This window comes from Nannospalax galili, unplaced genomic scaffold (assembly GCF_000622305.1).
Source record: "Nannospalax galili isolate Female #2095 unplaced genomic scaffold, S.galili_v1.0 scaffold169, whole genome shotgun sequence".
In the NCBI taxonomy this organism is placed as follows: Eukaryota; Metazoa; Chordata; class Mammalia; order Rodentia; family Spalacidae; genus Nannospalax; species Nannospalax galili.
Window position 1 is genome coordinate 5608144 of NW_008360327.1, and position 18430 is coordinate 5626573.

Here is an 18430-nt window from a genome sequence, read left to right on the forward strand (position 1 = left end):
AATACTTTTGTTACATAATTTTGTCTACTGGTTTCCCAACTTTCCTGGGCCTAATTATCCTTTGCCTACATGATAGAAGAATGACTATAAATTTGATAATGATTAGTTTTGACATTAAAAAAAATCACAAAGTTCATGGAAAACAGAATTCAAGTACATGGTTCATTATGTCCACAATTTTGTCCTGAGGAGAGAAAACTTGTTTTGTAAAGTGTCAGATAGATATGTAAATATGTTGGGCCTAATGGACCATGCTTCTCTGTGTCAGTATCTATGCAAACAGCCATAGACAAAACATAAAGTTGCAGTTAGAACTGTCGCCAAGTAGAATTTTGTAATGAACAGGTAAAGGGCCAGGCTTAGCCAAGGGACAATAGTTTGAAATCTATTAATCAGTAAAGTAAATAGATAACTTTCCTATAGTTGATTTTAGATATTTTATTATGTATGTAGTTCTAATTACATTATTTGAACTGACAAGAATATGTGTAGAGTTCAAAAAGGAATCAGATATGTAGCCCAGTCAATAATATTAAGAGGTGTCTTACCATTTCTAGACTGCATCATTGTGTTACAGTTGTGGATATGGGTATGTAAAGCACAGAAGTTTCCAAGTCCTTGTGTCTCTTTAAAATGAATTGTACGTGGAAACATTGATAGTTTCAGGAAAAGCTGGTACATTAAGGAGGAGATGCAGAGGGGCCCGGAGGTTTGCCATGATTCTCCTATGTCCTGGCTCCAAGGGAGCAAAACAGAAGAGAGGGGCAGAGGTGAGGTCCCCAGTGACCTTCTGTGAGTCATTACCGCAGACCTTTTCTCTCCCAGAGTACAGGATTTTCTGACACGCTCTCTTGGCTGAATGAAGTTCATGCAGACTAAGGACTGACAGTCTGAGCCCTACGGATGCCTTTTGTATGTCAGAAATATTTTGGGGATGCAGAAGGATAATGATGAATAATTTTCTATAACTGTTTCCATGCTGCTGATGAGTGTAATCCCTACCTAAGACAGACCACGAGACTTCGTGCACTGTTTGTGTTACTCTGCTGAAACCACTGGGAAAGGACCACTCAGACTCCAGGTGTTCCAAATTAGCCGAATTTTATTTAGCTTTCCAGGGACTGCACTTTCTGTACTGGGAACTTTGAAAACGCAGTCCTGACTCAGAAGAAAATAAAGCCTTTAAAGTCATAATCAACATGCTGAAAAGTTGGTGCAAGATATACTCAAAAACAAGCAGTCACGTTTGTTCCTGTAGTTGGACAAGCAAATAATCACAAAAGTCAGATAACTGGAGCCTTCCTGGGATTATATGGGTGTGTTCCTCTGGGATCAGCTCTCCTTGGAACTGCTGGCCCAGACCCAGAGTAGGATCTGGGAGGCTCACCAAGATGGCAGTCTTAAACAAAATGAAGGAGCTTAGGCTATTACAGTTAGAACGGAGGTTTTCGACTTCCAGTCATAGTGTTACAGTGAAGGGGGTCTTGACTTGGTTCATTTTCTTCACCAATTAAAGAATTAAAAGGTAGGAAAAATCTCAGAAACAACAGGTTACAGACTATATTAAATAAACACACATACACACACTCACACAAATCCACAACGTGAGATAGAATTCAGAAACTTAAAAAAAATCCAATCTGTTTTGCCATCTGTTTTACTTATCTTGACCCTGGGGGTTTGTCCATCATTCTCACCTCTGAAAAGGTAACCCTAAAATCATTCTGTAGCTAGACTGAAATTGGGGAATAAACATAATTCATTTTTAGTATGAAAATCCAGGATCTTTTTGCAAAGTTGGGTGGGGTATTTTTTTTTCATTTCTTTGTTCAAAAAGGATTAATGTCTGGGCTGGAGCTTTAGTTTCAAGCCTCCTGTACAGCCTGTAGGCAGGGGTTTTGATTTATGAAGCATTAAGAAGCCAGAGCTCCCTTTTTGGCATTTTGGTAAGAAAAAAAAAAAAGGATGTTTTTGAAAGTGTTGTTTTGGGGGTCCCTGCCCTGAACTGCTTATCCAGTTTCTAGTTTCTGTTCTCATTAATCCTGTTGCTGAACGAAGGAAAATCAGTCTAACATGGCTGAAGGAACTGACCATCTGCGCCCCCTGCCCCCAACTCCAGAAGGGAGATAAATCTTCTTCAGAATACATGCACTCTAGAAAAAGACATCTGGTTTCTCATTAGCCATCCTGAAGATCTTGTTCCTCATCAAACCCCCTATCAGAACTCCCCATCTCTCCTTCCCTGATCCCAGAAGAAGAGCAGAACACCACTCCAGAAGGTATGCCCAGCCTTCTGGAATTCTGGGAAGGCACCTGCCTTCTGAGATTCCCGGAAGGCATGGCCCCTTTTCTGGATCCACCTATAAATCCTAGCCCTCCCCCAACGCTAATGCTCCAACCTGCATACCCTCAGGAAGGTTGCATGCCCTTCATAGTTAATAAAGCTATCTGCATCTGTTGAGGTCGGATTTCATTTCTACTTTATCATGTTGCCTTCTCACCCAGAATTCTAACACTGACATGTTGCCCTAACTGCCACTATGGGATTGGGGCAATGAATAATTCTTCTAGCTGAATGGGAAATATCAGGCATAAGAGTGTACCCTCCAGTGGGTCTATTTAGGGGACCCCAAAAATATATAACTGTTAGCTCTGGGGAAGTTTTGATTTAAAATCTTAGCAGACTTGGGAATATTTATTTTTTATTATTTAGTTAGACAAGCAACTGACTGGGGACCGTGTTGTCTAGGGCCTAGCTGATGCCCACCATTATTCCAGGAGATGCAAGCTCTTCAGTCTGTTATTCCTCTCTTCCCCCAAACCTAATCCAAGGACTCACAGGTTTTCTGAGGGAACTTCAGTGGAGAGACAAAGAGGGGAGAACTGTGCCCAGGGAGAGAAAACAAATAATTAAACTTAACATTAGTTGCTTTCCATAATGTGTCTGTCAGCCGTAAAAGCCTGAGAGAGGGTGTCCCCCCGCCGCACAGTGCCAATAAGGTCTTAGATAAATATAGCAGTTTTGGTCTTTTTGTTCATCAGACCGTTTAACTTGTCTATGGAACTTTTGCACTTAGAGCTGATGCTACTTTTGAATTCAAAGTGAACCTTTTAAACTACCCAAAAAAAACTGCATACATGTGTCTACTCACTAAAGGGCTTTTAGTAGGCCACCCCCCTCTGCCTTGACACCTATGCTACCAGGACTGAGATCTGTTTTCAAATCCCAGAAATGACAAGTAACAAGCTTTAATAAAAGTAAAGAAACACATACATTCACAGAGAGAAAAACCCTCCACAAGGAGAGGAGATTCAGAATCTGAAAAATTCAAAGCTCCCCCAGGAAGGCTTGGGCCATTTACATGTTTTTAGTGGTAGAGGGCAGGTCACACTCCCCTAATTTTGGATTGATCAGCATAAAGAGGGAGAGCAGATGGGTCACAGCTCCAAGCTGAGATTTGTTGGAGTCTGGCCTTGGTCTTATCTAAACTGGTCTGGACCAGTCAGTCAGAAAAGAGACCCTGCCTTGTTGCTGGATGAAAAAGCCTCAGGCCTTTGTTTCACAAGGAAGAAAGAAATTTGTCATCTTTTTTGCTTATCAGTGACCCTGTCTGCTTGTCTGTGATTTAATCCCTCAGTAGGAATTGGCTGGAATCTCTGTGTCATAGGGAATTTAGTTTGAAATCTTTATATATAGCTAGTATATATCATAGAAGACACAAACATTATAAGATTAAATTACAAGATTTAAATATCAGTACCATAATTCTGCTACTCAATGACCTTAGCGAGGGTGAGACCCAGGAAAGTCATGGCTGTGTTCGTTTCGGTATAGTCATTCTTTCTAGTTTGTTGAATTGTCACAACAAAACAAAATTTAAATGCACTCTCACACACAGGTAAAAACGCAACAAGAACGTAAGAAATAACAGTGACTACAAATTAAGACTGAAACAAGATACAAACAACTTGAAGATCAAATCTGATGGTGGACTAGATTAAAAGGAAGATATTTTAATTGTAACCGCTGAGCACTGACAGTGCTGAAAGGGCAATAATGAAGAACTCCAGAGTATAAAATAAAGCTACAACTACTCGAAGTGGAGTTTATCTTTGTTTTATAAATGAGGCAATAGGTTGTCCTATGTGGTATAGAAGTCCTTATACATAAGATTTAATGGGAATGCCTAAGGCCTGCATTATTGAATGTCTTTTTTTTTTTTTAACCAGTTGTACCATCTTTTGAAATTAAGTTAAAGGTCTTGCTTGACTGTGGTTTCTCTTGGAATTCCAGAAGGCTGGGCATACCTTCTGGAGTGGTGTTCTGCTCTTCTTCTCGTGGAATCATTGAGAATATTTACTTCTGTTGACCCTCCTCTTTGTAGAATGAAAACTATTTAGCCTCCAACCAATGGGGTCACCTTGGCCTCTCTGAAGAGAACAGAGCTACAAGCACAATATTGAGATATGCACCACAGTCCCCTGGGACCCAGTTGATCTTTGAGGGCAAGGGCCAAATTTTATCTCCTTTAATCCCTCTGACCACATTAGTATAAGCCTATAAGTGTGGTTGTATAGAGGTTTTAATTACTATGACCATTTACTTATAAGCCAATTGGTATTGTGTAAACCATATAAAAATATAAGCTTGCATAAATAGTATATACAGATGTCATAAAAATAGATTAAAAATAGCAAAAATTTTGTACCCCTTACCATTTTTAGGTTATACTATTGGTTAGATCATATTTTAATAGATTAAAAATACTTAATCCATAAATATGTTTTTACAGTATAATTTTTAATGTAATATAGATGACTTTTGATCATAAAGACACAGAGCCTAACCTGATTATAAGCAGACTGAGCAGGCACTAAGAGTTTAGTTTTCAAATGACCATTTTCTTTGATTTAAATTAGACAAAAAAAAAGAACCTTGAAAAACTTAACTTTAAAAAGGACAGCACAAGTAGATAGGAAATAGTTCTTAACATTACAAATTAAAATTTATCTTAGAAATGTAAGCTTTTAGTTATTAAGACTTAATAACATGGCCATCTTTATACAAAGTAATCATGTCTATAATTTGAATTCTATTGTTTAGTGGTATTCCATCTCCTGTAATCCTCACCTGTAAATACTTCCGGCAAAGGAAACTTAACAAAGATATTTGATAGACACATACCTATCATTTTACCTTCATCAAAATCTTAATAAAAAATCCTACATTGAACATTTGTATATTAAGAATAATTCTAGAAAAGATGTCCATAGCAATTTGTCCTAAAAAGATTTAGAATGTGCATTACCCAGAGGTATCCCAACTGAAATAGAAGAATTTTATGTATTATTATCATTATTATCCATTACTATCACACAAAGAAATCAAGTCATTAATTTCTTTAAGAATCTAATATGGAGCAGGGTGCAGTGATGTACACCATAATCCCAGTGCTTGGACTCTGTCCTTTTAAGACAGGGTCCCCCTGTAGCCCCAGTTGGCCTTGAACTCACAGAGATCCTCCTGCCTCTGCCTCCTGTGCTGGGATTAAAGGCATGTGCCATCATGCACAGCTTATATTACTTGCAAGCACATGTGAACACGTATGACACAATTACATCAATAAAAAGTACCCATTTCAGGGTTGAGGAGATGGCTCAGAAATAAAGAGCACTGACTGCTCTTGCAGAAGACTTGGGTTCAGTTCCCAGTATCCACAGTCTGTAATTCCAGTCCCAGGGGATCTTATGTCTTCTTCTGGCCTCTATGGACATATGTATGACATGGATGCACTTATATATATACAGGCAATACACTCATACACATAAAAATAAAAGCAACAAATAAAATATATTTAAAAGCACCAGTCTCTATCTTTGGTGGGAACAAGGTTAGCTCTTGGGGAATCTGTATGGATATTTTTTGTCTGTCAGTCTGTGTCTCAAGTACTTTTATCTTGTAAGATAGACATGTCAGGCATCAATTTTTCATGTCTCAGCTGTTTTTAACAAAGAAAGTGCAGTGTTCAACAGCTGAGCCTGCGGAGCTTTAGGTTTCTGTGTTATTGAAAGATATGTATTGACATAGACATTTGGGTTAGTAAGTTTTAGTAATAGTCTTTGGGCAGTAAAATTGAAAGAGCAATAGGCCTGATACAAGGAAGTTTTACCCATTTGGGAAGAAAGTGAGAAGATCGAAGCCTGTTACAAATGGGGCAGAGAATTGGGGTTTTGGGAAGTTTCCATTAAGAAAAAAGAGAATCAATATAAGAGACAGATTTAGATGTTTCCTGTGGGTCCTAGTTGTTCAATGCTTTTTGGGGATTCTCCAGAAAAGACTAACTTTTTGTATTGCTGAGGTTCTGTGATTGAAAAGGAAAATTGTGCTGTTTAGTTTTTGAAAATGTGGCACAATAACTAGAGTCACCTGGGAAGTGGGTACCACATTTGTGGAATCCCCTCCATCAGATTTGCCTATGGGCATTTGCTTGGTTGCTGACCTATGGAGCAGGGCCTATCCCACTATGGGGAATGCCATCCCTGGACAGATGGGCAGGGTCAGTATAAGAAAACTAGCTGAGTAAGCCAGGGGAACAGGCCAGCAAGCAGCATCCCCCACTTTGTCTCTACTTCAGTTCATGCCTCAAGGTTCCTGCCTTGAGCTCCTACCCTGGCTTCCCTCTATGTTGAAACATAAAGTATAAGATGAAACCAACTTTCATCCCCACATTGGTTTTGGTCAGTTTTTAATTGCAGCAACAGAAATCAAATTATGACAAACATGGATTCAAATTGTTCCCGAGTGTCCAGTCATTTCCCTTGGGAGGATGTTATGGGAGTGGATGTATAACAGGCAGTTTACTCCTAATATGCTTTACAGGGCTTAGATTTTTTTTTCCCCTACCCTGGTACAGACCTTGAAGATCTGTAAATAAAGATGTTAGATCATTCCCCTAGATTTATACAAAATAGGTCCAAATGTAGAACAGTATTAGAGCTTAAGATTTTCTTTGGCCAAATTTTTCTCTCACTCAGCTTGTATTGAGGCCAGAGAATATTGCAGTAAAATAGTAGCCTCATTTTTAAGGTTTTCAGGATCAGATTTATCCTAACTCTTGAAGCTATGTTGTAACAGCAAGTCTAAAGAAACTAGAAGCAAAGGTCCCATAATGATCTTAAGGAGAGAGAAACAAATAATAGAGCCTCAAATGTGGAATAGACATCCACTAATGTGAACTCTGGGCCTAAGACAAGATGGTTAGGATGCCCTACTTCCCATCTGCAGCTACCCCAAGTATCTTTGGGAATGACCACTGAGCCTAGCCTCAAAAACATTAGAAAAACTGATTCATGCTTGGACTGCTCAGGCTTACTTGTATCCTGCTGGGGTTTATGCAATTGTTATCTTTGCCTCTTTCTCTCTCTGCTGATTAAAAGCTGAAACATTGTCTAAGCATGTTACAAACATCTCCAAGGTATTTTCTTTACATCATTGGAACAAATTTCTATTTTAAGCAGCTGGTGGAGAAAATGAAAAGAAAACCACTCAAACCGACAAAACCAAAAATGCTTCTGTTACTATGATAAAACAGTATAATCAAAAGTGGTCCATGAAAGACTTTATCTTAGCTTTTGGTTCTAGGGGAATAGTCTATAATTGTGGGCATGGAGGCATGGCATCAGACAACAGTGCCAGGAAGCTGAGAGCTCACACCTTAAACCACAAACAAAATAGGAAGGGAACTCAAAGGGGGGCAAGGCTATAAACTCCCAAAGCCTGCCCCCAGTGACATACTTCCTGTGGCAATACATTGACTCCTAAACCTCCTCAAAGAGCACCACCAACTGGGGACCAGGTATCCGAGCCTGTGGGGGACATTGCTTATGCAAACTATTACATTCCACTCTCTGGGGCCTTTCACAATGCAAAATGTATTTATTCCCACTTTATAAGTCCCCATAGTCTTTAACAGTCTCAACACTGTTCAGAAGTTCAAAGTCTCTTAAACTGTTACCCTCTGTAGAATGAAAAACAACATGTAGTTCCAATATATAAGAGCGCCGATTATTCCAAAAGGGAGAATTGGCAAGGGGGAATACTGGACCAAAGCAAGACCAAAACCCAGCAGGACATGTGGCACCACGTATCTTCATTTCAAATGGCTTAGATTTGGAGGGTTAGCAAAACCCTCCAGCTTTGCTGTTTGTGACATACATCTCTGTCTCAGGCTGATTCTAGTCCCTGCATGCAGCTCTCATACAGATGTCTCATGGTTGTGGCATAGCCAACATGGGCTTCATTCACAGCTAATCTCAGTGACCTCTCACAGCTTCCTTGCAGGCATTCCCCTGCCATACATTGCCTGGCCTCAGCAGATCTTTGAAACTCAGGAGGAAGAATCCATGGCCCCCTCACTCTCACAATTTTCATGCCTCCAGAGTCAGCACAATAGGGACAAGAATGCCAAGTTCAGCTGCCAACTTGGGATGGACCCTCGCTTCCTTTGACTGAAACAGGGAGAAAGAGGGTCCCCTAAAGGGTTCTTAGTCTCATTTATAAAAGAATTTAAGAATAGACCCAAACCAAAGCTTTTACAATTTTATTAGAATCTTAAAGAAAAATCCTAGAGCAGGTGAGCTGATAACCTTGGCAGCTGCCTTGAGGAGGTGAATGGTGGGAAGAAGGAAAGAAAGCCATGGAAGCCGTGCAGGTTTAGAGCCTGCATGGAGGTGAGACATGTGGCTGACTCACAGCCACAAGACTGGGAGAAGGAAGAGTTAGAGAAAAAGTAAAGAAGTAAAGAAAGCTTGTTTAGTAAGAAAGGCATGAGGAAGAAAAGGAGAAATTATGCTGTTCAGGAAAGTGGACAGGCTTATGGAGACCTACATGGCTGTGGCTGGTCTGGAAGTTCTGCTGGAGTCTGAGCTAGTTCTAGGCAGAAATATTCGTAACCTTATTAACACACTAGGTATTCCGCCCATCTATTTAGCATAACTAAAGGTGACCCTGCCTTCCTGGGAGTGGTTCTATCACCAGGTAATTGACCAGTGAGACTGGAAAGGCAGGTCCTCTGACAGATAGATTAGACATTTTTTATAGTCTGGACCAGTTCAATTTATGGGGCTTATTGAAACTCTAACATGACCACAATAGCAGCAGTTTTTGTACATCAAAGCAATAGCTTTGTAGGAGCAAGCAATCACTTAAGCTTTCTCCTTTCACATGTTGTAAGCTTCAGCTGAGAAGGGTCTTGCTCTCTCTGCACCTTTCCCATTATTCCAGTTCAGAGGAAGAGGCTTCTCCATAATGACACTAATCTTAATAGTTATAGTTTCTCCTTTGGTATTTACCTTGGCTACAACATTAAACTTCCTAGAGATTTTTTTACTGTATTTCTTTCTGCCCCACTTACTCTTTTTCATTGTAGATATGCATGAGTTGATAGTAATAGCCATTCCATAGACTCAATGCTATTCTCTTGAAATTTCTTCTGTGAAAAAGTTAGTCCATATTTTAAAATTTAGCCTTGGTCACATGCATAGAATAAAGGCAAAAGGCAACCAGATTCTTTCCAAAACATCACACACAACTCCAAGCTCAGTTGCAGGTAAAGAACTTGTTCCTTCCTGAAGTGGACATGAGAATGTCAGGGTGTCTTTGAATGCAACAGAGGCTTTTCTGGCTGTTTGCTTAACTTTGGCGGTTAGGGTTGCAGAAACTGAATAACCACCCAAGTCACCCCAAGTCAGAGACTTGGGTTCTTACACTGCAGATTCAAAGAGTGAAATTCATAGACCACAAATGGAAAATTTTAGAAAGAAGATCTTTATTATAGGCAGTTTAGGAGAGAGAAAGAAGGCAGAGGTCTTATACAGCAGGAGGAGGTCTCTCAGAATAGGATACTGCTGAGCCTCATAGTTCTGGAGTTAATAAGCCTTTGGGATGGAGGAAAGGAGTGGGAGAAGAGTTGGTCAGTTCAGTTTCTATTCCAGGGGTCCAAGTCACTCTAGATTTTGATTTCAGAATGATTTCAGGAATGGGACACTCCTTTGAGTAAAAGAGGTAAGGAAAAAATCAGACCCCTTCCTGGTATCTCCAACTTTTGGGCATAGCAGAGTAAGAGACATATTTTGGCTCAGCCACTTCTGATATCTCTGGCCTCAAGCAAAGATGAAGTGGCCAGCAGATCAATGTCATTTCCAGCTTTTAGTCTGGAAAGAAAGTGGCCATTTTTCCACGGGGACCTTTTAACCTGCATTTGCTTAGCCAGTTTCTACCTCCTGATCCCATCAAAACCTCATGACCTTGGCCTTAACAGCCTGTGTTATCCTCAGTGCTACCTACTGTCTTCAGGGCTCCTACTAAAATGGCCCAGTAAACTTTACTTGAATCTTTCTAATCCAAAATTCCACACTCTTCCACATTCCAAAACAAAAAAACCAACAGGGTCAAGTTTTTCAGAGTAGCGACCCCATTATTGGCACTAACTTCTGTATTAGTTACTTTTTCGTTGCTGTGAAAAAAATATCATACCATCACCAAAAGCAGCTTCTGGAAGAACGAGTTTATTTTGGCCCACAGTTCCAGAGGGTTAGAAAACATAATGGCGTGGAAAACATGGTGAGAGGCAGCCAGATCAGGAAGCGGGTTGATCACATTTTATCAGCACACCAAGAAACAGAGAGAGCAAACTATAGGTAGGATAAGTCTATAGCCTTTCAAAGCTCACGTCCTCCATCAAGGCTGCACCTCCTAAAGATCCTATAACCTCCCCAAACAGTACCACCAACTAGGGAACAAGTGTTTTTTTATTTTTTGTTGTTTTTTTTTTTAAATGAGTCTGTGGGAGACATTTCTCTTTTTTTAATATTTTTTATTTATTATTTTTATTTATGTGTATGTGTGTATTGCCTGCATGTAGGTAGGTAAGTGCACCCATGTCGTGCAATGCCCACGGAGGACAGAAGAGGCTGATGGATCCCCTGAAACTCGAGTTATGGACAGTTGTTAGCTGCCATGTGGATGCTGGGATTTGAACCCGGGTCTTCTGCAAGAACAACCAGTGTTCTTAACCACTGAGCCATCTCTCCAGCCCTGGGAGACATTTTTTATTCAAACCACAACAGTGGGTTAAAGAAAAGTGGGACCTCAGATGCTATCTGATAACACTCTTATACTTGTGGTTGGTAAAAACTAGTGGTTTCTGTTAAGTTACTTCGTCCTCCAAAGTATTACTTGTTAGTAACAAGGATATTAAGTCACACAGAAAGGCGAGCAAAGAATGGCTATTAAAAAGCCTAAAGATAGCACTAGAGAAATTGAAATTAAACTCCGAACTTACACCATTCAAACTTCTCAGATGTCTTTCAAATTTAATCAGTAAATCAGCCTTTCAGCAGTTTCAGTGTGGGTTTGGCTTTTTAAAGGAATGTTCATGCACATTCTTGTGCTAAAATATGAAAACTACTCACCTACAAAGCATTCAAACATAGACTTTCTTACTTCCACTTGCTGTGTTTTCAACTCACTCTTTTTAGAAAATCAATTCCAGCAATCCCTTCACCAAGTCATTTCTTCCATCCATTGATTCTTCTACTAAGTAAGCTTTGGGACACCAGAAGTACATAGAATAATGTCTGTGCTACACGTGTTTATAATTGAATTAGAATTCCCTACAACTCATTTTTCTCATTTCCTTCCTTACCCGTTTATCTGGTCTGAACTTCATGGTCAAGCTTATAAATGTGTTTTTCCTCCCCTTTCAACTTTCTTGTCACTTGTTTCATTTTATTATGCAGAAAAAATTCAAATCCTGGTTAGCGCCAATTCCCCACATGCGCCCTGTATGCAGAAGCATAATACATGGTAACCACTTCACCAGTCTCAGTAATAATCCACAGTCACCAAGTGAAGGGGGAGCTAGCTCTCACCATTGAGGCTGCTGTTCTCATTCTCTAGCATTTCTCCTTCTAATTCCCTAACTAGACACTTTGTACTAATTCCTTCTTTGGGTCACTGGCATTAACTTCCACTCTTTCCAATCAAATCTAGTGATGATTCCACTCTACTGAGGAAATCTAGGTGATTTTGAGAAAATTATTGTTGTATTACATGGTCTGTAGATAAAGCTATCTTTTTCTAATTTCTACATTCCCTCTTATATATAATCAAGGACATTGCTTCACTAGCTCTCCCCTCTTCTATCTTTCCAGCAGCAGCATATTTTCTCTCTTTAATAAATCAGCCCATTCACTGCATAAGCATGCCAATATTTCTTTCATTAAAAAAAAATAATCTTGGGGACTGGAGAGGTGGCTCAGTGGTTAAAACATTGACTGTTCTTGCAGGAGACCCAGGTTTGAATCCCAGCACCAAAATGGTGGCTAAGAACCATCTGTAACTCCAGTTCCAGGAGATCCAATGCACTCTTCTGTCCTCTGCCAGTACTGTATGACAGAGATGCACTTACACACATGTAGGCAATACACTCATATACATAAAATAAATAATAAAAAAGAATTTTGATCACATTTTCTCTACTTCTCCTTGTGTCTCTTCTTTTCAAAAAATATCCTGTTAAAAGAATTGTATATATTCCAATTCCTCCACTGATAGAATGTACATATAAAAATAACAGACACTCTCATATCTTCAGGGACATCAATGAAGCGTGCTATGTTCTTTTTATTTCAGTCTCTCAAGTGACTTAGAATTTTTATTATCTCTGTGTTAACAGATTGATTAAGATGGTGTCTGCTTGGCTTCTCTGCTGCAAAATTGATCTTTTTCCATTAATAAATATCGTGAGGAAGGTGTTTTGAGATGTATCAATAGGCAACTCATGTGTGTGTATGCGCACGCGCATGTGTGTGTGTGTGTGTGTGTGTGTGTTATGCATGTGCACACGTTCATGTTCATGAATGCCAGTTCATGCTCTCACCACGCTTTGCTGCCGTGGTGAACTGTACCCCTCGGAACTAACTGTAAAGCAAAAATAAACCCCTTCTATCTTAAAAAAAAAAATTGTATATATTCTTTTTATTACATTTATGATTTAGATCCACTCTAACCAGATGTTTCTTCTCTTTCCAATAGCCTGTAGAAATCATAAAGTCTATTATCAGAATGGCCAATTACTTCCATGTTGGTAAATCCAATAGAACTTTTTTTGTGTTTATTTTTCATTCTTGGAATATCTGAGTCATCTGGCATATCTCTTCTTTTAAAATACTTTCCTCATTTGATTCAGAAACCTGCCTGTGCTCCATGTGCCTAGTATATTTATTACTTTCTAGATCTTTATTATCTTTCTATTAACGCTGTTTTCATCTACATGACTTCTAAACTCAGGGGTTGTTCAGGACTCAATTTGTTCCCTCCCTTCCTGTAATTGGCTTGACTAGCAGAAATAAGGATATTTGAAAGGATACTTTTGTCCCTTACTTTGACTGTTAAAACAATGGGACCCAAGAAATTAGAATTCTACAAAGAATTTCATGCTGGGAAAAGATAAAAAGCCAAAGTCTGGGCCAGCCAGAAGAGGAATTACTTACAGAAACAGACTTATCAGACCACAAAGCAGGAAAATCTGGAACCAAGACAGGGTTTAGCAACTGATGAGCAGGACCACACCTTGACCAGGACTGCTTACCTGTGACCCTCTTCTTTAACCTAGGTCTGATGCAAAGACAGAGGAGATGAGCTTGGTGTAGTCACTGGATCTCTTTGTCCCTCTTTCCAATGTGGTCACATCGAATAAATCATCTTTTCCTGCTTTTTACTAATGCTTGTTTCTTTAATTGGTTTTTAAACATTGTTTATTTTATGTTTGTGTTTTCCCTGAGTGTATGTAAGTGTACCACATGTGTGGAATGCTCGTAGAGACCAGAAGAGGGCATTGGATACCCTGGAACTGGAATTATGGGTGGTTGTTAGCCACCCTATGGGTTCTGGGAATTGAGCTGGGGTCCTCTGCAAGAGCAGTTAGTACTCTTAACTACTAAACCATCTCTTTAGCCCTAGGCAGATATTGCTAAGATGTAACAAATGAAATGGACCCAATGATTGCTCCACCCTCCTGCATATGAGAGTTTCCAGCCTGCAATATTATCAGGAGATATCTGAATGAAGTATCACAGGTTCCCTGTATTGCAAAAGAACAAGATCTAGGGAGCCTGAGGGAGCCTAAGTTCATTGGGAAGAGGGCTAGACAAAAGAAAGATGCAAAGAAAGGGAGCTCTAGAATTCTGAATAGGAAAATTCTCAAACTTGTAGAGCTGCCTTAAAGTTGTACAGACAGCTCCAGGGATATACTTTTTAAAAAATTTTTATTAAGCTCTTGTAATTTCATGCAACAATTCTTAATCAAATTTAGACCCACTCCCCCCGTCCATGCCCCTCCATTCTCCCAAAGGACCTCATGTATTCTGCCATACATGTTAAGTTCTGTCCAGTCAAGCGTTTGTACCCAGATGTCTTTCAGTGTAAATTTGTCCACTGTAGTCTAGTCAACCCATCTAGACATCGTATGTAAGGCATACTCTCCCTCACCTAGTAGCAATCAGTCTCTAATAGTTCCCAGTCTAGGGCATACTCTCCTCCCCTCTGGGTCCTTGTTTAATTGAGCTGGCATGGGTCTTGTGTTCAGTGCCATCATTGCCACAAGTTCACACACGCAGGCTTCCAGTGGCCTGAAAGCCTCTGCTTCCCTGTGTTCATGAAGCAGCCCTGGCTCTTACAATCTTTCTGCCCCCATTTCCACAATGGTCCCTGAGTCATGGATGGGTGAGGTTCAATATAGAAGTCTTATCCAAGGATACACACTCTGCAGTCTCTTATTCTTTAAAACTTGGCCAGCTGTGCCGTCTGTGTGCCTCGAAATTTGTTGTATACAGAAGCTCTATTGGTGGGGTTGAGGAATGCATTAATTTTTTTCTCTACCCCTTGTTCCGCTATGTTCCACAAGCCTTAGGTGTAGAGGGTCAATTGTAGATGTGTCACCCAGAGCTGGACATCTCTCGGGCATATTTTCTCTGTGTCTGACCAGTTGTGGGATTCTGCAGTAACCCCCACCTATTGCAAAATGAAGCTTATTTGATAAGTGGTGTATCATATGCTTGTCTATAAATATAAGGAAAGGGTTTATTTGTCTTACATCTCCCAGGTCGCATGCAGTTCATCAGGGAGCCCAAGGTAGGAACTCAGGGCAGGAACCTGGAGGCAGGAGCTGGAGCACAGGCCCTGGAGGAACGCTGCTTACTGGCTTGCTCCTTTGGCCCCTGCTCAGCCTGCTTTCTTATGCAACACAGACCCACCTGCCCAGGGGTGGCACCACCCACAGTGAGCTGGGCCCTCCCACATCACTCATCAAGAAGATGCCCCTCAGACATGGCCACAGGCCAGCCCAATAGAGGCAGTTCCCCAATTGAGGCTCCCTCAACCCAGGTGTGTCAAGTTGACACTAAAGCTATCCAGCACAGATCCATATTTAGCAAATGGTAAGAAATTTCATTTGTCTAGCAATATGAAGGAGATAGGGTTTCCTCTAGGATCTATACCTTCTCTTGCCATGTGTACTTGACTGAGTTTACATTGACACCCATGAGTTCACTCCCATTGAGAGGGCTTTAAGTCCAATTAGATAGCTGTTGATTGCCCCCCAGATATCAGTGCCACTACTGCATCAATGGAGATAGTTTGCCATACTGGCCATTATGGTTATTAGAAATTAGGGCTGAGTTGGACCATTGATTGTTTTTCTCCCTTTGAAGTTTGCATATTATTATCTAGCATTGTGATAGATAAACTTCAGGTAGAAGGCTTCCAGGTCAGTTCTCCAGGGATATACTTTTGTGAGTCGTTACCCACAGTGAGTGGGCTTTTCAGTGTTACCTGTTTTTGAGTCATGCTGCTCCTGTAAGCAGCCCCTCACCCATACTCCTGTTAATAACCTCAGTAAAATTTCCCTGGTTCTTTGATACAGTCCTTACTTTGGTCTGTCATGGATTCCCTTTCTGGGATGAGTAGCTCTATGCTACATCTCCCCAAGGAAAGTCTCTCACACATCTCAAATGAAATCATATGCTTAGAGCAAACCTACCTCAAACACATTTTTTACATTCATTAATTTATTGTAAATGTGTATGTATTTATGTGTATATGCATGCACGTGTATGTGTGTGTTTCACAGCATGCATATACATTTTAATTGAATTTGTAACTTCTATACAATATAGATTTGTTCATTTTTTTCTTATTAGAAATTTTAAGAAGGTTGTCTAGAGTATGTTCAAAGTCCAGAGAGATATTTTGAAATTTTCATCTGATGTCTTGGGCAGATCAAGTTATAAATCAATCTCCCAGATCAGATCACTTTCCATAGAGGCAAGAACTATATCCATCTGTCTAATCAAAGCCTCTCTCCGCCATTTTAGCAAGGCTCAGGGTACCCCTAAGTAACCTGAGACAACTTAGAATGATTTTACAGCTTAGAGCAAGTTCTTTGTAGCTTATGACACACAATCTAAAGTGTCTGAGTATCTTGTCCCCCAAAGGAACTGTTAGGATCCCGGTGGGATCATCTTGTGGGATTGTTTGCTTCCCTAGTGGTGCTGATTTGCTTTTTGTATGTGTACATCACCTGTTATAGGGTTTTAATCACCTTAATTTCATGTATCTGGTGCTTGTGTCTTATAGCAGCTTGTAAAGTAGCAGTCAGTTCACTGGAGGCTGGGCTCTAATTTAGCAGACATTACATCATTCTAGGCTAGGTCAAAGGATTGGACGAGTCCTATGTAGACCTTGATATACTTGTCAGGGTCTTCTGAAAAGTTTCCAAGATCATCTTTTATCTTGGTGTCTAGTCAATACTGGTAAGCTAGCCACCACTGAAGAAGTTTCCTGGTTAGTTTGAAGTTGATTTATTTATGTTGTACAACTAAAGTAAATGTGTAAGATCTTTAAAAATATTTATTATTTATTATTTTTGTTTTATGTGTATGAGTATATTGCCTGCATGTGTTTAAGTGCACCCATGTTGTGCAGTGCCTGTGGAGGTCAAAAGAGGGCAGCAGATCCCTGGGACTGGAGTTATGGGCGGTTGTTAGCTGTCATGTGGGTGCTTAGTAACTGAACCGGGGTCCTTTGCAAAAGCAGCCAGTGCTCTTAACTGCCGAACCATCGTTCCACTCCCAACACTGTTTTTTAATACAACGAAATTAGACGCTAAAAAAAATCAGCATATTGAGTAATATCAGGTCCCTAGAGTCTGAGACTATTTTATTTGTAATTTTAGTGTATTTACACTGCCCACTTACTAAAACAAAACAAAACCCACTTAGGGACGTCAGTTGGGTGCATCCTAGTTAACAGAAGTTATATCATTAAATCTAACAGCAAAACAGGTTGACTCTAGAAGCTAAACAGCAAGAAAATAAGAATATTCACCAAAACTCAAGAAAATGCACAACCCTGCTGCCCACCTTGATGGCCACCCAGTGGGATGCATTTCAGACTCCTGACCTCTACAACTGTAAGATAACAAACCCAAGTTTTAAGACACTGAGTTTTGCCAAATATGAATGAAGAGCAATATTTAATATTAATTTACACTTCTCTATCAGAGAAGGAAATATCTTTCAGTTTTTGCACATATGGTCATTTACATTTTGTCTTATGTAAATTTAATTTATATAACTATCCTTTCTTCCCTCAATTGACTTTAGTAGTTTCCTATATATTTTTTAAACTTTTTTTTTCTTATAAATTTTCCTTTACATTTTTGCACAGTTGGTTTCTAGTGCATCTCTGTAAAAGCCATTTTTAAATATACAATGATACACTCACATGTTTTGCCTAATTTTATGTCTTCTGGATTTAATGTCTTTGTCAGAAGAGACTTCTTTATAAACACTGATGAAACACAGCTCAACATTCTCCTCTAATTTGTTTATACTTAGCACATTATCCATCTCTAGTCTATTTGTATGCATAAACCACAAAGACTGACTGAATATTTATCTTTACAAATAAAGATTCAATTATTCCAGCACTACTATGTTCTTTTTCCTCCTTTGACAAAATGTTAATTTTATCAGGACTGCATCACGTAAGCGATTTTGTTTCTGAGTTTTCCCTCATTTCTTTCATGTATCTATTCATTCTGATGTCAGTTGCATCCAGTTTCCTGAATTTAATTAATAGAACTTTATTCATGGAATTTTGTGTCCTGGAATGACAGACACATCATTCATAACTTTTCTTCTTCCTTAGACCATGCTTGGTTATTCTTGTATATTTTTTAAGGGCCACGTCATTTTTTTTTCTGAGATTTACTTAGTAATATTTGATGATTTATTCTGATAACTGTCACTGGATCATATTACAATTGCATTATCTATTTGGTTGTTTCTTATATATTGAGAAAACTAA